Source organism: Camellia sinensis, unplaced genomic scaffold (genome assembly GCF_055761805.1).
Source record: "Camellia sinensis isolate YWXY unplaced genomic scaffold, ASM5576180v1 Unanchor3, whole genome shotgun sequence".
Lineage (NCBI taxonomy): Eukaryota > Viridiplantae > Streptophyta > Magnoliopsida > Ericales > Theaceae > Camellia > Camellia sinensis.
The window spans coordinates 15,121,442-15,143,935 of record NW_028129178.1 but is presented as its reverse complement, the minus strand read 5'-3'; the positions used below and the strand labels follow the sequence as shown (position 1 = coordinate 15,143,935).

Below are 22,494 nucleotides of genomic sequence, written 5' to 3'. Positions count from 1 at the left end.
TATTGACACTTCCTTCCCTTTATATATTTGTTTTGTCCAGGATGTACATTTAGTATCGATGATGCAAAATGTCCTTAATTTTGGCATTAGTAAACAGGCTAATGAAGTATCTGTTCAAAAACATGCTAATGAAGCATTTAGACTTCAGTTTACACAGAGCATACAAGATCACTCTGTGCATGCCTGCAATACTTGTTATACATTGCATGTTTGTTTTAGTTATTATTAGAGAGGTCCATTACATGCTATGAACAAATAACAGAGACAGGAGTTCGCAGCTCAGATAAATAAATGATTGTATGTTGTTCTTATATACCTATTTTATTGAAAAGACACATGGAAAATGCTTCATCTTCAGTTGGATCAGAAATTATCCAGAGAGTAATGTGACTAATAAAGTTTCTGATAGAATTGTTGTCTTTGCGAGTTAAATATCGTAAGTGTCAATATAGTCAATAATAAGACAATTTGCATGTCGCTGTGCATACAGGATCCAAATGCCATTGTTTCAAGCATACTCATAACATGTGGTTTGGCTGGCATAATATGAAAGCATGTTTAAGGTGAATGTTCATTTATTTCATCTAGAAATTTAGGATGCTAGGAACTATCCAGAAACGATGGGAAAACTGAAATTTAGGCAATCAACAATGTCTTGCCTTGCTACTTGAAGGTTTGATTTCAGTAGAATATTCAAAAACTTGATTAACGTCTGCTAATTTGTCATTGGATTTTACAGTAATTATGGGTATTGTGAGTGCTCGATTCATCTTTCCCTCCTCTCCGTTTAGTACATAGCTAGTGTATTTACTGGTAAAACTTCATTAGTACACTTTCCCAAATGGAAGGTAATGATATTGAGGACATTTCTTTCACTTGGCAATTTTGATGTTGAATAGATGTTTAGACAATAATGAATACTTGTTGACTATGCTCTTATGTCCATTCTTGCCCAACAATTGTTGGGACACTTGCAAAAGTGTTCACCTTTATTGACTTAAGTACGTGCAGAAGTCCAAGGGCATTACTCCTCCTTGTCAAAATTTTTTTATATGGTTATTATTTTAGGTTAAGTATGCTATATAAGTGAATTCACTTTCATTATTGTACATCACATTCCATCCCACATCGTCTAGGTGGGAAAAGTTCTTGAGTTATATAAATGAGTTCATATTCCTTCCAAGTAACAACATGCTTTAAACCCTTGAGGGCTTAGCTCAAAGTGAACAATTGTTATGATTTGAGATGGGGGTGTTATAGTAGCAGAAGCTGTTAGAATATTTCCTTATTTCCTTATTTAGATTAGATTGTGATTGTGATTGTGATTGATTGATTGTGATTCTTTAATCAGTCAGTCAATCAATCAATATAAAAGGTGATTCCTTAATCAGTGCCTTAGGGCTTCCTTTTGTAATAGTTGATTGATTAATATAAATGGTGATGATATCATAATCATCACTCAAGCTTTGTATTCTCTTAAATTATATGGTATTAGAGCCAAAACCCTAAAAACCGTCACTCACACAGCCGCTACCACCAACCAGCCATCACCTATCACCACCCATCCTATATCGCTGGTCCCTGAGTCTCTGTCGGAACCAGCCAAGGTCCCATAGAGCTGTTTCGACTTCAGCCGAATGCCCCTCTGGCCTAGTTGACCCTCATGAGGGTTGTCCTAGCCTCTCTTTATGTATTTTGGCTCCTATGGATGAGTGTTTGTGGGTTGCCCATCTTTTGTTGCCTCTGAGTCTCTGTCGGAACCAGCTAAGGTCCCACAGAGCTGTTTCGACTTCAGCCGAAGGCTCCTCTGGCCTAGTCGACCCTTGTGAGGGTTGTCCTAGCCTCTCTTTATGTATTTCGGCTCCTGTGGATGAGTGTTTGTGGATTGCCCATCTTCTGTTGCCTCAAGTTTCTTTCCCTCTACCTATGTTACACGGACTCTTTGGAATTTAGAAGGTACCTGTGTCGACACGACACGACACGGGTAAGGGTGCGGGATACGGCCGGGATACGGCTCCTTAGAAACGGATACGGCAGAAGAATCGAAAGAGAAGAGAGCAAGGAGAGAACCTGGCCTTCGACTTCAATCGGTTGCAGAGCGTCGATCGATCTGTGAAGTTGATCGATCTGCGAAGCTTGATCTGCGAAGTTGATCGATCTACGAAGTCGATGTACTGTGCTTCGTCGTCTTCCCCTTTGAGCTCGATCTCGGACTTTCTTTGTCGTCTTCCCCTTCCGTCGTCTCTGCGAAGTCATTGCTCTACCAACCAATTTTCTAGGTCTTCCTCTTCCGTCGTCTCTGCGAAGCTAACACAATTTTTATTTCTATAGGTCTCTGACTTTTCTTTTTAATATAATTTGAATTATATATAATATAAATTATATTAATATAATATTATTCATATTATATAATATTATTTATTCAAAAAAATATTATATAATATAATGTATCATAAATAACATAACTTTTATGTCTAAAATTAAAATAATTTATTTTATCATATATAATATAATTTATTTTATGTCTAAAATAATTTTTATAATTTTTATTTATTATTTATTTGTTATTTTTTTAATAAAATTTGTTATTCCTTAAACTTTTTAAACTCATCTTCATATAATAAATATATTTAAAAATAACTATTTAACGTATCTCCATACCCGTATCCTAATTTGGATCCGTATCCACGTATCCTTAATTTTTAATTTTAAAGTGTCCGATCCTTAGATACACACCCGCACCCGATACCCGCACCCGAGTCCGTGTAACGTAGATTACTATTAGGAATCTCTCTCTCTCTCTCTCTCTCTCGCTCTCTATTGATAAATACTATTAGGAATCTCTTTCTTTTGTTTCTTGATTGATTTGCTGGAAGAATTTAGCTTATGGGCTGATGTATAGTTTGGCCTTTTTCCCTCTTATGTAATTTTTGCCCGGGATTTCTCCTTGTGTCTCGTTCTGGATTTTATCTACCAGGAAGAGGAAAATTCTCCATTATTCCCCCTTGAGATACAACATGAACAAAATAAAGTTGGTTGTCTTAAGGCTGGTCAGGTTGAATTCTCAGACTATTTAATCTTGGATTAGAAAACTTAGGCTGTCATTGATTTAGTAGTATTGGAGGGCCAACATCAATCATTATATTCTCCTATGTGTTGGAGGGCTAACAAGAATTTGAATCAAATGGAAATTGATTGGATGGGATTTTGGTGTGCTGAGAAGTTGATGTACAAATGCCTAGGAGGACTAGCTCCAACCTTCAAAATCACAATTGAAGAAATAATACCTATTGGGAGCAAATATCAATCATTTTATTCCTCCTTTGTGTCTGCTTAGCAAAATCATAGAAGAAATAATAATACATATTGGGAGCAACTAGAATGGAAATAACCCTCCTTGTGTGACTTGACTGCTTAACAAAATCATAGAAGAAAAAATACATATGAAAGCAAGTCAAATCCAAACAAAAGTATAAAGAAAAATCTTAGCCACAACATATCCAATTTTTTATAGGAAAACTTTTGACTTGAAGGATAGCTAAGGGACAAGCTTGAAAGAAAAAATCTTCCATTGTATGAAAATTGTGAGTTTTCAATCAACTTTGTTTCCATCTATTAAAAAACTGAGATCTCAAGCGGAAGCAGACACCCAATCTATTAAAAAACTGAGATCTCAAGTGGAAGCAGTCTCTAGGGATTTTCATGGCTCGAGCAGTGGCCAACGATTTTGCAAAGTCTAAGGTGGTTTTAACTTGGATTTTGGATGGGATTGGTTTTCAAGTCATCTCATTCATAAATACTCGTTCCATCCCCAACTGTTTGTCAATTTTCAGCATTCATGCCTTTTAGTAGGGTCAATAAATAATGTATTTTTTTCCCTACAAATTGAAAGAAAGAATAAATAAAAAAACATAGATGATTTTTTTGGGATGTTTGGAATAGTTAAAATGGACCAACAATTTCGTACGGGAGGAGAATTAAACTAGTTGTAACCAAAATAAATTTGTCAAATAAGAAAAGCATCCATATTCGCTTGCACTATCAATTGATTAATATGCGTTTTACATCACTTTAATACATTTTAAGTTTGTTTTGGTGATTTCCTAGTCAATGGTGGATCGTGTTTAATTTGTGGTGAATTCACAGAGTATCATGGATGCTTGATACTCTACCAACCATTCAGGAACAAACATCACCGATTTCCAGTGGTATAAGAAACACGCTAACAAGTTTTAGGATTCAACACCTAAGGCGGCACATGAACTGGGTTAGGGTTGGGTTGTTTCTATTTTTTTTTTTCCCTTACTAATGGTGAATTGGTTGGCTACGGGGTCCTGTGGTTTTTGTCCGTTTTGATTTTCGACAAGAAGAAGGAAAAAAGAAAAGAAAAAAGGAATCCTTTTGCGTGTCTAATTGATTATTATATTGATTGCAGAATTGATTGGCATAAAGCAAATTCGTACTGGTTTAATTGAATAAAATGAACAATTCATAATCTCTGTCATGTTATGTTATCAATCCTAAGCAAATTCTTTTCCATTTTGAGGGCTAAATCTCCTCTAGACCTTATTCAAGTGCCAAACAACATTTTAAGTGTGAAGCATTAGCACTTTATCTGAATCACTAGATCTTTAGCATTGTCAAATTAATTTTTTATTTGAAATGTTACTGCAATAGTCGTTTGACCATAAGATGTGAAATAAAACCCTGTTTATAGATGAGGGCTTATTAGGGTTATATTTTAAGCCTGGCTAAGAAAGATTTATACAAGTCAACTAAAATTTGGGATATACGTAGATCATGGGATATACGTAGATTTTGTTCCCTAGGAATGGCACTGTATAGTTACCAAAAAGCATGACATTTTGCATTTCAACTGCAGGAAACTTTCACCAGAGTAAATGTTCCCATAGAGTGGCTGCGATGATTTTTTCCTCGGCAAAGCATGGCTGGTATTAAGGGCGATACATGTTAGATTAGCACAATGTAAGAATGGAGTGTCCGTGTCGTGTCCGTGTCATGTCCCGTGTCTGTGTCCGTGTCCGTGCTACATTTTGCCTCTGTCAGATGGCGTGTTTTATGCCAAAGTTTGTGTTAAGAGTTCTTGGACTCCAGTTGCTGGTCTAGAGTGAGCAAGTGAGGATGCAGTTTAAGATGTGTGTCCTTAATGCCTCTTTTGTTGTCTATGGAAGGAGAGGTATAGGACTTCATTTCAAGGAGTGAGGTGTTTGTGACCATGGAAGCATTTTTTTCCCTTCTTTTAAGCAGTTTATTTGTGTGGCCTATAGGGGTTTGCTGCAATCATTGGACTTTTTTGGTTAATTCTAAAGATATTTTTTGTGTGTCATTTTTGCTTCTCTGCATGTACTCCGGTTTGCACCCTGTTGAAGCTCTTTTGGATTTTTCTTATTTACAAAACTATGTATATTTTTTGTTGGCTCTTCATGAGACTCATTGCCTTTTACGATTTTCTATAAAAAATGATCTTCTTAAAGTTGTAGATTGCTGTTTATTCTTCCATCCTTGGTCCATGCAAGTTAATACGGGACATTGGAACGTATATCACCTAAAAGTTCCCAACATGGTTTATTCAACAGGGAATGATCTCACAAGGTTGGATCTTCCTGTTTAAATTAAACTACGTAAAAATGTTTTTACTTCTCGTCACCCTGTTCAAACTGCGTAAAAATGTTTTTACTACTCTTTATCACTCCTTCCGTTTTTGAGAGACGCAACTAGTTGTTTTCTGAAAGTCAACATTGCAGATCCATTATCATTTGAATTGAGATTTTTTGGCATGGCAGTAAATGCAGTAGTTTTGACTATTAAGTTTCATACATTGTCAGTCTTGTACTCTTGTTATGTTCTTTCGAGGCTGGCTATTATTTGGGATCAAATATTTATGCATCAAGTGGCATACCATGTCCATTGAAGGTAAGCAAGGAACTAGTTATGTGCTAAGGCATAAACATTTTTTCATTAAAAGGAAGGCCGTAAACATAAGATTAGTGCGAATGTTGCTGCTAACTATAACATGTGTTTTGATTCATTCCAATATAGGAAGTGAATGCTTGGTAATAATGTATATACTTGTTTCTAGATGATAGAATTTCCTGATCATTATCTTTGTTAGTAATTGATGCGTATCTACTTATTTTTCATTTCACGTTAGAATTGCAAGCTGGATTCATATGTTCGTTATTAATCTGTTACCCAATTATTTATTTTGCAGAAAGCAATTTGCAAGGACCCAACTGATTCAAAGGTTAGTATTGAACTACTCTTCATGTATCATTCATTATTGCGTTAATTTTTTTAGAACTTTTTTTTTTTGAGTCTATAATCTATATTTTCTTTCTGAAGGCACTAGGGGAAGAAAAGGAGATAAAATATTGAATTTTATTTAATATATATCTATATTTATTTATTTTCTAAAAAATGGAGAGTTGTTTCAACAATGACGTAATAGTCATATAAGCACTGTTGACTGGAAGTTGTTTTCTCAGCCGTCAATAATATGAATCTTATGATTCCAACGTTTATTGTAATCCTTTTCCTACATCCTATGTTTGAGTTGTTAGTTGGATGATATGTGGTTTGTACTCATTAATTGTGAGGGTCATGTCCTGTTGGAGTTCACGTTGCTGTAGTTGTGCATACTGAAAGGCTAGCATTGTGTTTCATTCTTCAGGGAAAACAAATTTTTTTGCAATTTGGTGTTTGTATTGGACATGAATGCCATTTTTCTTCTTCTTCTTCTTCTTCTTCTTCTTCTTTTATCAAGGTGGTTGTGTTAAACACCATTTTGTAATGGATATTGACATGCCATTGTGTACTTGATATGTGTTTCATGTTGCAGTATTTATCACATTCTAACATCTCACGTACGTAGATGCCTGAACCTCAGGCCTAGGTTTAATTACAGACCAATAGGCATAGTCAAAATTTCATATGTGGTGGTGTAGTATGTTTGTTCCTTAGGATTGATTGACATTTGTCATAGATTGGGTATATTGATGATTCTAGTTTCCTACAATCTATAATACACTATGTTGAATGTTTTCTTTTCTTCTGCTTTTCTTATATATATGATGTAGGAAGTTCCACCGCTCGATGTACCAGGACTTTTGGCATTTTTAGTTAGGCAATCTGGGCCATTCTTGGATCAAATTGGTGTTAGAAGAGGTAAGCAATTCTCTTGAGTTTTGATTTTGATTTTATAATGAAGTGATCAATAATATTTTGAACTTTATATTGATAAAATAAAGGTATATATATATATATTTATATATAGAAATACACATAGTTTAGTTCCTATTAATGGGGTTCTAGGCACAAAGCTGACCTTTAATCATTATGTACAAAGTAGCTGCCTTGTATTCACACTCACTACTTCAAGGTTATTAGGCCTGAATTTAAAACCACTAAACCAATCGTCCCCTTTAAAGTACACCCACTTCAGTCCCAATTAATGGAATATATATATATATGTTTGTCTCGATAATTTGTATTGAGGATGATTGATGTAGTTTCATATATGTCATGTGACAAAATCTTTGCTTCACAACTTTAGATGGTCCTTTAGATAAGCTTTACTACACCAATTGAAACTAGTTTGCAATTCTTAGGCAGAAGTAAAATTCAGGACTGCAGCCTTATGTAATACAGATGCCTTACAATTGAAATTATCAGAAATGTGCTACAAATTTAAACACCAGAACTACATTACAAAATGGTTTTTTTCTTTATCAATGTATGATTGTCTGCTTTTTGCTATATTCTAGAACTATCTGATGCTTTAAGAAAATTAACGATGTGGATTTGGTATATAGAAAGGTTCAGGGGAATAACTGACCTGTTGGTTCCCCTTATTTAGATGGTTGGGTTATGTGAGTTCACAGGTACTAGATAAGCAGGCAACAAGTATCAAAACTTGAAATTTTTTATCTAGAACTGTCTTTGAGGGTCCGTTTGGGGTTGCTAGACCTATTTGAAGGTGCTTATTTAGGTACGCTGACAAAATCAGCTGGGAATGTGTTAGGCAAAGGTTGTTTAAAAAGTGCTACAATTGGGTCACATATAGAATTATAACTTTTGTCAGGGGCCAAGTTTTAAAGTTAATATACAACAATGCAAGTATTTTTTTTTTATTTTTTTTTGTTGATAAATTCTTTTTTTGTTGTTGATAAATTCAATGCAAGTATTAGTGGGCCCAAAACAACCAATAAGCTAAGAGGCATGATTGGATGTTTTTTTGAAAAAATCTAACTTTTTGTTTAATTTGAAGTAGATCCACTTTAACCAAATGCCACAAATGGAGTTGTCTTGGTTCTAGTGTGGTTTGACTTGGAAAATTTTAAATTGTTCCAATTGACAATATGGAAGCAGCGTGTCATTTGGAGGTCTGAAGGGCTGTTCTTATATTAAGTATTCCACATGCTATTTGTAATATTTGGTTTATTTTCAAGGAATAGTTCCATGGTTTATAGCATATAATCTCTATTACTTAATTATTGACAAAAATGTTAGGACAACTAAACAAGCATACCAACTAGACAAAATATTTGGTGAATCCCATACCAAGTGGTGGGACCTATGTACAAGCGCTCTGTTGGTATTTTTTTTTTTTAAGAGTTTGTAGCATTTTTGTGTTATTGATAGTTCAGATGTTTCTTATACTCCAATGTACTGAACTCAGACTAATCATGGTTACTTGGGTTGAGGTTGGCAACATGGTTCCTCTTGCGTATGGTTGTTCTTAGAGTACACACACATACTTACATATATATATATATATACATATATATTTTTTTCAATTTTAGAATAACTATGTCCTTTCTCATGGTCTCAATTCTCATTTTTTTTTTGTGTGTGTTTTTCTTCTGTCTTTGAGGCACCTATAACTTAGTTTCTGTTATTCCTTCTTGACAATATTTTATGCCTTCGTTGCTACTCTTAAACCATCCTGTGCTCCTTCACCTCATATTGTCTATGCTTCATGTTACTTGTAGCTCTAGAGAAATGTAGCACCTCATATTGTCTATGCTTCGTGCTACTTGTAGCTTTAGAGAAATGTAGTCATTTCTTATTGTTGTGCCCCCCTCCTGTCTGTGTCTGTGTCTATATCCTCATTTTTACATTTGCTTTTTATTGTCATCCAACATTTTGTACGGTATAGCATATGCCATGCAGCAGTCTTATGGAGATTTTCCATAAATTCCTATCCAATTACATGACTGCTTCAGAAGCACTTCTCCTTATCATCCACTTGTTATAGCTTTAGGACCATAATGAGCTGGAGCTGGCACAGAGCCTGCTTGTTCAGCCTGGAACTGGGGTTAAGCGTTAAATAATTTGGGGTTGAGGCAAGATACGTGTGCTTGGCTTAATTAGATTTGGTTCAAATTAGAAAGTTATAATTGGTTCAATAAGGTGTGTTGGTGATGTACAAGAAAGCACTTAATTAATCTGAACATTATGGGTTAGTTCTCTCTCTCTTTCTCTCTCTCTCTCCCTCCCTCCACCAGACAAAGTGAATCAAAAGCATAGCAAGCAAACCAAATTGTATGTGTGTTTTCGACAGCCTCCAAAATATCCGTCCATCATCAAGGTGAACTACCATTATATCACCATCCTATTATCTCCAATTAAACCACCATTAATAACATAATCAACGATAGGTCACTACTCACATTCATGTCTCTATTCTTTGCTACCTACACTAATAGAGGGCTCGTGCTTAAGTGTTAGAAAAGTGTGTTTTCCGACCTAGTTTTTAAATCGGGAGTCCCCGTGCCTGTTCGTTAAGTTTTCACAACTCAAATTGGTCCCTCCTGAGATGTTCGAGGTGTTCCCCAGGCCTTCTCGTGATTGTTACACGATTCCGGCCCGCCGATACCTGTTTTCAAGCTTCAGTGTGAAAAAAGTACCTTTTCCGACCTAGTTTTCACATCGGAAGTCCCGCGCTAGATCCGTAAGTTACCACAACTTACATTGGTTTCTCCCGAGGTGTTGGAGGTGTTCCACAGGCCTTCTCGGGACTGTTACAGGATTTTTTTGGCCCCAAATGGCCTATTTTCAAATTTGAGTGTTTAGGAAGTGCATTTTTTGACTTAGTTTCCAAACCGGGAGTCCCATGCGAGTTTCGTAAGTTTCCACAACTTACGTTGGTCCCTCCCTAGGTGTTTTGAGGTGTTCCCAGGACCTTCTCTTGGCTGTCACCCGATTTTGGCCCCCCCCGATGGACTATTTTCAAGCTTAGGTGCGAGAAAAGTGTCGTTTCAGACTTAGTTTCCAAACCGGGAGTACTGTGCTAGTTCTGTAAGTTTTCACAACTTACATCAGTCCCTCCCGGGGTGTTTGACGTGTTCCCCGGGCCTTCTCATGACTGTTACACGATATTGGCCCCCGACGGTTTATTTTCGAGCTTAAGTGTGAAAAAAGTGCATTTTTTGATTTAATTCACAAGCCGAGAGTCCCGTGCTAGTTCCGTAAGTCTCCGCAACTTACCTCTTGGACCCTCCCGAGCTGTTTGGGGCATTTCCCGGTCCTTCTCGTGACTGTGACACGGTTTTGGCCCCCTCTCGGTGTCCTATTTCCAAGCCTAAGTGTGGAAAAAGTGTCTCTTTCCAACTTAGTTTTCAAACCGGGAGTCCCCGTGCTAGTTCCGTAAGCTTTCAACACTCGAGTCTGTCACTCCCAAGGTGTTTGAGGTGTTCCCGGCCCTTGTTGCGACTGTTATATGATTTTGGCCCCCCGATGGCCTACTTCTAAGCTTAAGTGTTAGAAAAGTGTGTTTTCTGACCTAGTTTTCAAATCGGGAGTCCTCGTGCCTGTTCGTTAAGTTTTCACGGCTCAAATTGGTCCCTACTAAGATGTTCGGGGTGTTCCCCGGGCCTTCTCGTGATTATTACACGATTTTGGCCTGCCGAGGCCTGTTTTTAAGTTTCAGTGTGAAAAAAGTACCTTTTCCAACCTAGTTTTCAAACCGCTAGTTGCGCGTAAGTTTCCACAACTTACATTGGTTTCTCCCGAGGTGTTGAAGGTGTTCCACGGGTCTTCTCGGGACTGTTACAGGATTTTTTTGGCCCCCCGGTAGCCTATTTTCAAACTTAAGTGTTTAGGAAGTGCATTTTTTGACTTAGTTTCCAAACCGGGAGTCCCATGCGAGTTCTGTAAGTTTCCACAGCTCACGTTGGTCCTTCCCTAGGTGTTTTGAGGTGTTCCCCGGACCTTCTCTTGGCTGTCACCCGATTTTGGCCCACCCGATGCACTATTTTCAAGCTTAGGTGCGAGAAAAGTGCCATTTCGGACTTAGTTTCCAAACCGGGAGTCCCGTGCTAGTTCCGTAAGTTTTCATAACTTACATCGGTCCCTTCCGAGGTGTGTGACGTGTTCCCCGGGCCTTCTCGTGACTGTTACACGATTTTGGCCCTCGACGGCTTATTTTCGAGCTTAAGTGTGAAAAAAGTGCATTTTTTGATTTAGTTCTCAAGCCGAGAGTCCTGTGCTAGTTTCGTAAGTCTCCGCAGCTTACCTCTTGGACCCTCCCGAGGTGTTTTGGGCATTTCTCGGTCCTTCTCGCGACTGTGACACGTTTTTGGCCTCCCCTCTAGTGTCCAATTTCCAAGCCTAAGCGTGGAAAAACTGTCTCTTTCCAACTTAGTTTTCAAACCGGGAGTCCCCGTGCTAGTTCCGTAAGCTTTCACAACTCGCGTCTGTCACTCCCGACGTGTTTGAGGTGCTCCCGGCCCTTGTTGCGACTGTTACATGATTTTAGGCCCCCGATGGCCTACTTCCAAGCTTAAGTGTTAGAAAAGTGTGTTTTCCGACCTAGTTTTCAAAATCAGGAGTCCCCGTGCCTGTTCGTTATGTTTTCACGGCTCAAATTGGTCATTCCTGAGATGTTCGGGGTGCTCCCCGGGACATCTCGTGATTGTTACACGATTCCGGCCCGCGGAGGCCTGTTTTCAAGCTTCGGTGTGAAAAAGTACCTTTTTCGACGTAGTTTTCGAACCGGAAGTCCCGCGCTAGTTTCCACAACTTACATTGGTTTCTCTCGAGGTGTTGGAGGTGTTCCCCGGGCCTTCTCGGGACTGTTACAGAATTTTTTTGGCCCCGATGGCATATTTTCGAACTTAAGTGTTTAGGAAGTGCATTTTTTGACATTGTTTCCAAACCGGGAGTCCCATGCGAGTTCCGTAAGTTTCCACAACTCACGTTGGTCCATCCCTAGGTGTTTTGAGGTGTTCCCCAGACTTTCCCTTGACGGTCACCCGATTTTGGCCCCCATCGATGGACTATTTTCAAGCTTAGGTGCGAGAAAAGTGCCGTTTCGGACTTAGTTTCCACACCGGGAGTCCCATGCTAGTTTCGTAAGTTTTCACAACTTACATCGGTCCCTCCCGGGGTGTTTGACGTGTTCCTCGGGCCTTCTCGTGGTCCCTCCCGGGGTGTTTGACGTGTTCCTCGGGCCTTCTCGTGACTATTACACGATTTTGGCCCCCGACGGCTTATTTTCGAGCTTAAGTGTGAAAAAAGTGCTTTTTTGATTTAGTTCTCAAGCCGAGAGTCCCGTGCTAGTTCCGTAAGTCTCCGCAACTTACCTCTTGGACCCTCTCGAGGTGTTTTTGGCATTTCTCGGTCCTTCTTGCGACTGTGACACGTTTTTGGCCTCCTCCCCGGTGTCCTATTTCCAAGCCTCAGCATGGAAAAAGTGTCTCTTTCCAACTTAGTTTTCAAACCGAGAGTCCCCGTGCTAGTTCCATCAACTTTCACAAGTCGCGTCTGTCACTCTCGAGGTGTTTGAGGTGTTCCCGGCCCTTGTTGCCACTGTTACATGATTTTGGCCCCCCGATGGCCTACTTCCAAGCTTAAGTGTTAGAAAAGTGTGTTTTCCGACCTAGTTTTCAAATCGGGAATCCCCGTGCCTGTTCATTATGTTTTCACGGCTCAAATTGGTCCCTCTTGAGATGTTCGGGGTGTTCCCCAGGCCTTCTCGTGATTGTTACACGATTCCGGCTCGCCGAGGCCAGTTTTCAAGCTTCGGTGTGAAAAGAGTACCTTTTCCGACCTAGTTTTCAAACCGGAAGTCCCGCGCTAGTTTCCACAACTTACTTTGGTTTCTCTCGAAGTGTTGGAGGTGTTCCATGGGCCTTCTCGGGACTGGTACAGGATTTTTTTGGCGCCCGATAGCCTATTTTCAAACTTAAGTGTTTAGGAAGTGCATTTTTTGACTAAGTTTCCAAACCGGGAGTCCCATGCGAGTTTCGTTAGTTTCCACAACCCACGTTTGTCCCTCCCTAGGTGTTTTGAGGTGTTCCCCGGACCTTCTCTTGGCTGTCACCCGATTTTCGCCCACCCGATGCACTATTTTCAAGCTTAGGTGCGAGAAAAGTGCCGTTTCGGACTTAGTTTCCAAACCGGGAGTCCCGTGCTAGTTTCGTAAGTTTTCACAACTTACATCGGTCCCTCCCGGGGTGTGTGACGTGTTCCCCGGGCCTTCTAGTGACTGTTACACGATTTTGGCCCCCGACGGCTTATTTTCGAGCTTAAGTGTGAAAAAATTACATTTTTTGATTTAGTTCTCAAGCCGAGAGTCCCGTGCTAGTTCCGTAAGTCTTCGCAGCTTACCTCTTGGACCCTCCCGAGGTGTTTTAGGCATTTCTCGGTCCTTCTCGCGACTGTGACACGTTTTTGGCCTCCCCCCCGGTGTTTTATTTCCAAGCCTAAGCGTGGAAAAACTGTCTCTTTCCAACTTAGTTTTCAAACCGGGAGTCCCCGTGCTAGTTCCGTAAGCTTTCACAACTCGCGTCTGTCACTCCCGAGGTGTTTGAGGTGCTCCCCGCCCGTGTTGCGACTGTTACATGATTTTAGGCCCCCGTTGGCCTACTTCCAAGCTTAAGTGTTAGAAAAGTCTGTTTTCCGACCTAGTTTTCAAATCGAGAGTCCCCGTGCCTGTTCGTTATGTTTTCACGGCTCAAATTGGTCCGTCCTGAGATGTTCGGGGTGTTCCCCGGGCCTTCTCGTGATTGTTACACGATTCCGGCCCGCCGAGGCCTGTTTTCAAGCTTCAGTGTGAAAAAAGTACCTTTTCCGGCTTAGTTTTCAAACCAGAAATCCCGCGCTAGTTTCCACAACTTACGTTTGTTTCTCTCGATGTGTTGGAGGTAATCCACGGGCCTTCTCGGGACTGTTGTAGGATTTTTTTGGGCCCCGATTGCCTATTTTCAAACTTAAGTGTTTAGGAAGTGCATTTTTTGACTTAGTTTCCAAACCGTGAGTCCCGTGTGAGTTCCGTAAGTTTTCACAGCTCACGTTGGTCCGTCCCTAGGTGTTTTGAGGTGTTCCCCGGACCTTCTCTTGGCTGTCACCCGTTTTTGGCCCCCCCGATGGACTATTTTCAAGCTTAGATGCGAGAAAAGTGCCGTTTCGGACTTAGTTTCCAAACCGGGAGTCCCGTGCTAGTTCCGTAAGTTTTCACAACTTACATCGGTCCCTCCCAGGGTGTTTGACGTGTTCCCTGGGCCTTCTCGTGACTGTTACACGATTTTGGCCCCCGACGGCTTATTTTCGAGCTTAAGTGTGAAAAAAGTGCATTTTTTGATTTAGTTCTCAAGCCGAGTGTCCCGTGCTAGTTCCGTAAGTCTCCGCAATTTACCTCTTGGACCCTCCGGAGGTGTTTGGGGCATTTCTCGGTCCTTCTCGCGACTGTGACACGGTTTTGGCCCCCCTGCGTCCTACTTCCAAGCTTAAGTGTTCGAAAAGTGTGTTTTCTGACCTAGTTTTCAAATCGGGAGTCCTCGTGCCTGTTCGTTATGTTTTCACGGCTTACATTGGTCCCTCCTGAGATGTTCGGGGTGTTCCCCGGGCCTTCTCGTGATTCTTACGCGATTCCGGCCCGCCGAGGCCTGTTTTCAAGCTTCAGTGTGAAAAAAGTACATTTTCTGACCTAGTTTTCAAACCGGAAGTCCCGCGCTAGTTTCCGTAACTTACATTGGTTTCTCTCGAGGTGTTGGAGGTGTTCCACGGGCCTTCTCAGGACTGTTACAGGATTTTTTTGGCCCCCGATGGCCTATTTTCAAACTTAAGTGTTTAGGAAGTGCATTTTTTGACTTAGTTTCCAAACCGGGTGTCCCATGCGAGTTTCCTTAGTTTCCACAACTCACGTTTGTCCCTCCCTAGGTGTTTTGAGGTGTTCCTCGGACCTTCTCTTTGCTGTCACCCGATTTTGGCCCCCCCGATGCACTATTTTCAAGCTTAGGTGCGAGAAATGTGCCGTTTAGGACTTAGTTTCCAAACCGGGAGTCCCGTGCTAGTTCCGTAAGTTTTCACAACTTACATCGGTCCCTCCCGGGGTGTTTGACGTGTTCTCTGGGCCTTCTGGTGACTGTTACACGATTTTGGCCCCCGACGGCTTATTTTCGAGCTTGAGTGTGAAAAAAGTGCATTTTTTGATTTAGTTCTCAAGCCGAGTGTCCCGTGCTAGTTCCGTAAGTCTCCGCAACTTACCTCTTGGACCCTCCGGAGGTGTTTGGGGCATTTCTCGGTCCTTCTCGCGACTGTGACACGGTTTTGGCCCCCCCTGCGTCCTACTTCCAAGCTTAAGTGTTCGAAAAGTGTGTTTTCTGACCTAGTTTTCAAATCGGGAGTCCCCGTGCCTGTTCGTTATGTTTTCACGGCTTACATTGGTCCCTCCTGAGATGTTCGGGGTGTTCCCCGGGCCTTCTCGTGATTCTTACGCGATTCCGGCCCGCCGAGGCCTGTTTTCAAGCTTCAGTGTGAAAAAAGTACATTTTCTGACCTAGTTTTCAAACCGGAAGTCCCGCGCTAGTTTCCATAACTTACATTGGTTTCTCTCGAGGTGTTGGAGGTGTTTCACGGGCCTTCTCAGGACTGTTACAGGATTTTTTTGGCCCCCGATGGCCTATTTTCAAACTTAAGTGTTTAGGAAGTGCATTTTTTGACTTAGTTTCCAAACCGGGTGTCCCGTGTGAGTTTCGTTAGTTTCCACAACCCACGTTTGTCCCTCCCTAGGTGTTTTGAGGTGTTCCCCGGACGTTCTCTTGGCTATCACCAGATTTTGGCCCCCCCGATGCACTATTTTCAAGCTTAGGTGCGAGAAATGTGCCGTTTAGGACTTAGTTTCCAAACCGGGAGTCCCGTGCTAGTTCCGTAAGTTTTCACAACTTACATCGGTCGCTCCCGGGGTGTGTGACGTGTTCCCCGGGCCTTCTCGTGACCTTTACACGATTTTGGCCCCCGACGGCTTATTTTCGAGCTTAAGTGTGAAAAAAGTGCATTTTTTGATTTAGCTCTCAAGCCGAGAGTCCCGTGCTAGTCCCGTAAGGCTCCGCAGCTTACCTCTTGGACCCTCCCGAGGTGTTTTGGGCATTTCTCGGTCCTTCTTGCGACTTTGACACGTTTTTGGCCACCTCCCCGGTGTCCAATTTCCAAGCCTCAGCGTGGAAAAAGTGTCTCTTTCCAACTTAGTTTTCAAACCGGGAGTCCCCGTGCTAGTTCCGTAAGCTTTCACAACTTGCGTCCGTCACTCCCGAGGTGTTTGAGGTTTTCCCGGCCCTTGTTGCGACTGTTACATGATTTTGGCCCCCCGATGGCCTACTTCCAAGCTTAATTGTTAGAAAAGTGTGTTTTCCGACCTAGTTTTCAAATCGGGAGTCCCCGTGGCTGTTCGTTATGTTTTCACGGCTTACATTGGTCCCTCCTGAGATGTTCGGGGTGTTCCCCGGGCCTTCTCGTGATTCTTACGCGATTCCGGCCCGCCGAGGCCTGTTTTCAAGCTTCAGTGTGAAAAAAGTACATTTTCTGACCTAGTTTTCAAACCGGAAGTCCCGCGCTAGTTTCCATAACTTACATTGGTTTCTCTCGAGGTGTTGGAGGTGTTTCACGGGCCTTCTCAGGACTGTTACAGGATTTTTTTGGCCCCCGATGGCCTATTTTCAAACTTAAGTGTTTAGGAAGTGCATTTTTTGACTTAGTTTCCAAACCGGGTGTCCCGTGCGAGTTTCGTTAGTTTCCACAACCCACGTTTGTCCCTCCCTAGGTGTTTTGAGGTGTTCCCCGGACCTTCTCTTGGCTGTCACCCGATTTTGGCCCCCCCGATGCACTATTTTCAAGCTTAGGTGCGAGAAATGTGCCGTTTAGGACTTAGTTTCCAAACCGGGAGTCCCGTGCTAGTTCCGTAAGTTTTCACAACTTACATCGGTCCCTCCCGGGGTGTGTGACGTGTTCCCCGGGCCTTCTCGTGACTGTTACACGATTTTGGCCCCCGACGGCTTATTTTTGAGCTTAAGTGTGAAAAAAGTGCATTTTTTGATTTAGCTCTCAAGCCGAGAGTCCCGTGCTAGTCCCGTAAGGCTCCGCAGCTTACCTCTTGGACCCTCCCGAGGTGTTTTGGGCATTTCTCGGTCTTTCTTGCGACTGTGACACGTTTTTGGCCACCTCCCCGGTGTCCAATTTCCAAGCCTCAGCGTGGAAAAAGTCTCTTTCCAACTTAGTTTTCAAACCGGGAGTCCCCGTGCTAGTTCCGTAAGCTTTCACAACTTGCGTCCGTCACTCCCGAGGTGCTTGAGGTTTTCCCGGGCCTTGTTGCGACTGTTACATGATTTTGGCCCCCCGATGGCCTACTTCCAAGCTTAATTGTTAGAAAAGTGTGTTTTCCGACCTAGTTTTCAAATCGGGAGTCCCCGTGGCTGTTCGTTATGTTTTCACGGCTCAAATTGGTCCCTCCTGAGATGTTCGTGGTGTTCCGCGGGCCTTCTCGTGATTGTTACACGATTCCGGCCCGCCGAGGCCTTTTTTCAAGCTTCGGTGTGAAAAGAGTACCTTTTCCGACCTAGTTTTCAAACCGGAAGTCCCGCGCTAGTTTCAACAACTTACTTTGGTTTCTCTCGAGGTGTTGGAGGTGTTCCACGGGCCTTCTCGGGACTGGTACAGGATTTTTTTGGCGCCCGATGGCCTATTTTCAAACTTAAGTGTTTAGGAAGTGCATTTTTTGACTAAGTTTCCAAACCGGGAGTCCCATGCGAGTTTCGTTAGTTTCCACAACCCACGTTTGTCCCTCCCTAGGTGTTTTGAGGTGTTCCCCGGACCTTCTCTTGGCTGTCACCCGATTTTGGCCCACCCGATGCACTATTTTCAAGCTTAGGTGCGAGAAAAGTACCGTTTCGGACTTAGTTTCCAAACCGGGAGTCCCGTGCTAGTTCCGTAAGTTTTCACAACTTACATCGGTCCCTCCCGGGGTGTGTGACGTGTTCCCCGGGCCTTCTCGTGACTGTTACACGATTTTGGCCCCCGACGGCTGATTTCCGAGCTTAAGTGTGAAAAAAGTGCATTTTTTGATTTAGTTCTCAAGCCGAGAGTCCCGTGCTAGTTCCGTAAGTCTCCGCAGCTTACCTCTTGGACCCTCCCGAGGTGTTTTGGGCATTTCTCGGTCCTTCTCGCGACTGTGACACGTTTTTGGCCTCCCCCCGGTGTCCTATTTCCAAGCCTAAGCGTGGAAAAACTGTCTCTTTCCAACTTAGTTTTCAAACCGGGAGTCCCCGTGCTAGTTCCGTAAGCTTTCACAACTCGCGTCTGTCACTCCCGAGGTGTTTGAGGTGCTCCCGGACCTTGTTACGACTGTTACATGATTTTAGGCCCCCGATAGCCTACTTCCAAGCTTAAGTGTTAGAAAAGTGTCTTTTCCTACCTAGTTTCCAAATCGGGAGTCCCCGTCCCTGTTCGTTATGTTTTCACGGCTCAAATTGGCCCCTCCTGAGATGTTCGGGGTGTTCCCCGGGCCTTCTCGTGATTGTTACACGATTCCAGCCGCCGGGGCCTGTTTTCAAGCTTCGGTGTGAAAAGAGTACCTTTTCCGACCTAGTTTTCAAACCAGAAGTCCCGCGCTAGTTTCCACAACTTACGTTGTTTTCTCTCGATGTGTTGGAGGTGATCCAGGGGCCTTCTCGGGACTGCTGTTGGATTTTTTTGGGCCCCGATTACCTATTTTCAAACTTTAAGTGTTTAGGAAGTGCATTTTTTGACTTAATTTCCAAACCGTGAGCCCCATGCGAGTTCCGTAAGTTTCACAGCTCACGTTGGTCCCTCCCTAGGTGTTTTGAGGTGTTCCCCGGACCTTCTCTTGGCTGTCACCCGATTTTGGCCCCCCCGATGGACTATTTTCAAGCTTAGATGCGAGAAAAGTGCCGTTTCGGACTTAGTTTCCAAACCGGGAGTCCCGTGCTAGTTCCGTAAGTTTTCACAACTTACATCGGTCCCTCCCGGGGTGTTTGACGTGTTCCCTGGGCCTTCTCGTGACTGTTACACGATTTTGGCCCCCGACGGCTTATTTTCGAGCTTGAGTGTGAAAAAAGTGCATTTTTTGATTTAGTTCTCAAGCCGAGTGTCCCGTGCTAGTTCCGTAAGTCTCCGCAACTTACCTCTTGGACCCTCCGGAGGTGTTTGGGGCATTTCTCGGTCCTTCTCGCGACTGTGACACGGTTTTGGCCCCCCCTGCGTCCTACTTCCAAGCTTAAGTGTTCGAAAAGTGTGTTTTCTGACCTAGTTTTCAAATCGGGAGTCCCCGTGCCTGTTCGTTATGTTTTCACGGCTTACATTGGTCCCTCCTGAGATGTTCGGGGTGTTCCCCGGGCCTTCTCGTGATTCTTACGCGATTCCGGCCCGCCGAGGCCTGTTTTCAAGCTTCAGTGTGAAAAAAGTACATTTTCTGACCTAGTTTTCAAACCGGAAGTCCCGCGCTAGTTTCCATAACTTACATTGGTTTCTCTCGAGGTGTTGGAGGTGTTTCACGGGCCTTCTCAGGACTGTTACAGGATTTTTTTGGCCCCCGATGGCCTATTTTCAAACTTAAGTGTTTAGGAAGTGCATTTTTTGACTTAGTTTCCAAACCGGGTGTCCCGTGCGAGTTTCGTTAGTTTCCACAACCCACGTTTGTCCCTCCCTAGGTGTTTTGAGGTGTTCCCCGGACCTTCTCTTGGCTGTCACCCGATTTTGGCCCCCCCGATGCACTATTTTCAAGCTTAGGTGCGAGAAATGTGCCGTTTAGGACTTAGTTTCCAAACCGGGAGTCCCGTGCTAGTTCCGTAAGTTTTCACAACTTACATCGGTCCCTCCCGGGGTGTGTGACGTGTTCCCCGGGCCTTCTCGTGACTGTTACACGATTTTGGCCCCCGACGGCTTATTTTCGTGCTTAAGTGTGAAAAAAGTGCATTTTTTGATTTAGCTCTCAAGCCGAGAGTCCCGTGCTAGTCCCGTAAGGCTCCGCAGCTTACCTCTTGGACCCTCCCGAGGTGTTTTGGGCATTTCTCGGTCCTTCTTGCGACTGTGACACGTTTTTGGCCACCTCCCCGGTGTCCAATTTCCAAGCCTCAGCGTGGAAAAAGTGTCTCTTTCCAACTTAGTTTTCAAACCGGGAGTCCCCGTGCTAGTTCCGTAAGCTTTCACAACTTGCGTCCGTCACTCCCGAGGTGCTTGAGGTTTTCCCGGCCCTTGTTGCGACTGTTACATGATTTTGGCCCCCCGATGGCCTACTTCCAAGCTTAATTGTTAGAAAAGTGTGTTTTCCGACCTAGTTTTCAAATCGGGAGTCCCCGTGGCTGTTCGTTATGTTTTCACGGCTCAAATTGGTCCCTCCTTAGATGTTCGTGGTGTTCCGCGGGCCTTCTCGTGATTGTTACACGATTCCGGCCCGCCGAGGCCTTTTTTCAAGCTTCGGTGTGAAAAGAGTACCTTTTCCGACCTAGTTTTCAAACCGGAAGTCCCGCGCTAGTTTCAACAACTTACTTTGGTTTCTCTCGAGGTGTTGGAGGTGTTCCACGGGCCTTCTCGGGACTGGTACAGGATTTTTTTGGCGCCCGATGGCCTATTTTCAAACTGAAGTGTTTAGAAAGTGCATTTTTTGACATAGTTTCCAAACCGGGAGCCCCATGCGAGTTTCGTTAGTTTCCACAACCCACGTTTGTCCCTCCCTAGGTGTTTTGAGGTGTTCCCCGGACCTTCTCTTGGCTGTCACCCGATTTTGGCCCCCCCGATGCACTATTTTCAAGCTTAGGTGCGAGAAAAGTGCCGTTTCGGACTTAGTTTCCAAACCGGGAGTCCCGTGCTAGTTCCGTAAGTTTTCACAACTTACATCGATCCCTCCCGGGGTGTGTGACGTGTTCCCCGGACCTTCTCGTGACTGTTACACGATTTTGTCCCCCGACGGCTTATTATCGAGCTTAAGTGTGAAAAAAGTGCATTTTTTTATTTAGTTCTCAAGCCGAGAGTCCCGTGCTAGTTCCGCAAGTCTCCGCAGCTTACCTCTTGGACCCTCCCGAGGTGTTTTGGGCATTTCTCGGGCCTTCTCGCGACTGTGACACGTTTTTGGCCTGCCCCTAGGTGTCCTATTCCAAGCCTAAGCGTGGAAAACTGTCTCTTTCCAACTTAGTTTTCAAACCGGGAGTCCCCGTGCTGGTTCCGTAAGCTTTCACAACTCGCGTCTGTCACTCCTGAGGTGTTTGTGGTGCTCCCGGCCCTTGTTGCGACTGTTACATGATTTTAGGCCACCCATCGCCTACTTCCAAGCTTAAGTGTTAGAAAAGTGTGTTTTCCGACCTTGTTTTCAAATCGAGAGTCCCCGTGCCTGTTCGTTATGTTTTCACAGCTCAAATTGGTCCCTCCTGAGATGTTCGGGGTGTTCCCCGGTCCTTCTCGTGATTGTTACACGATTCCGGCCCGCCGAGGCCTGTTTTCAAGCTTCAGTGTGAAAAGAGTACCTTTTCCGACCTAGTTTTCAAACCGGAAGTCCCACGCTAGTCTCCACAACTTACGTTGGTTTCTCTCGATGTGTTGGAGGTGATCCACGGGCCTTCTCGGGACTGTTGTAGGATTTTTTTGGGCCCTGATTGCCTATTTTCAAACTTAAGTGTTTAGGAAGTGCATTTTTTGACTTAGTTTCCAAACCGTGAGTCCCATGCAAGTTCGGTAAGTTTCCACAACTCACGTTGGTCCCTCCCTAGGTGTTTTGAGGTGTTCCCCGGACCTTCTCTTGGCTGTCACCCGATTTTGGCCCCACCGATGGACTACTTTCAAACTTAGGTGCGAGAAAAGTGCCGTTTCGGACTTAGTTTCCAAACCGGGAGTCTCGTGCTAGTTCCGTAAGTTTTCAAAACTTACATCGGTCCCTCCCAGGGTGTTTGACGTGTTCCCCGGGCCTTCTCGTGACTGTTACACGATTTTGGCCCCCGACGGCTTATTTTCGAGCTTAAGTATGAAAAATGTGCATTTTTTGATTTAGTTTTCAAGCCGAGAGTCCCGTGCTAATTTCGTAAGTCTCCGCAACTTACCTCTTGGACCCTCCTGAAGTGTTTGGGGCATTCCCATGTCCTTTTCGCGACTGTGACACGGTTTTGGCCCACCCCCGGTGTCCTATTTCCAAGCCTAAGCGTGGAAAAATTGTCTCTTTCCAACTTAGTTTTCAAACCGGGAGTCCCCGTG

The 22,494-nt window shown here is 43.4% G+C and overlaps 1 pseudogene across 1 annotated transcript in view; it reads left to right on the top strand.

The window, feature by feature from the left end:
* LOC114319936 (protein kinase and PP2C-like domain-containing protein) overlaps positions 1 to 22,494 on the top strand; it is a 50,412-nt pseudogene that overhangs the window by 5,790 nt on the left and 22,128 nt on the right. The window contains exons 2-3 of the transcript XR_014358631.1: positions 6,233 to 6,265; positions 7,098 to 7,185. The product of XR_014358631.1 is annotated as a protein kinase and PP2C-like domain-containing protein (transcript). The remainder of the gene's footprint in view (positions 1 to 6,232; positions 6,266 to 7,097; positions 7,186 to 22,494) is intronic.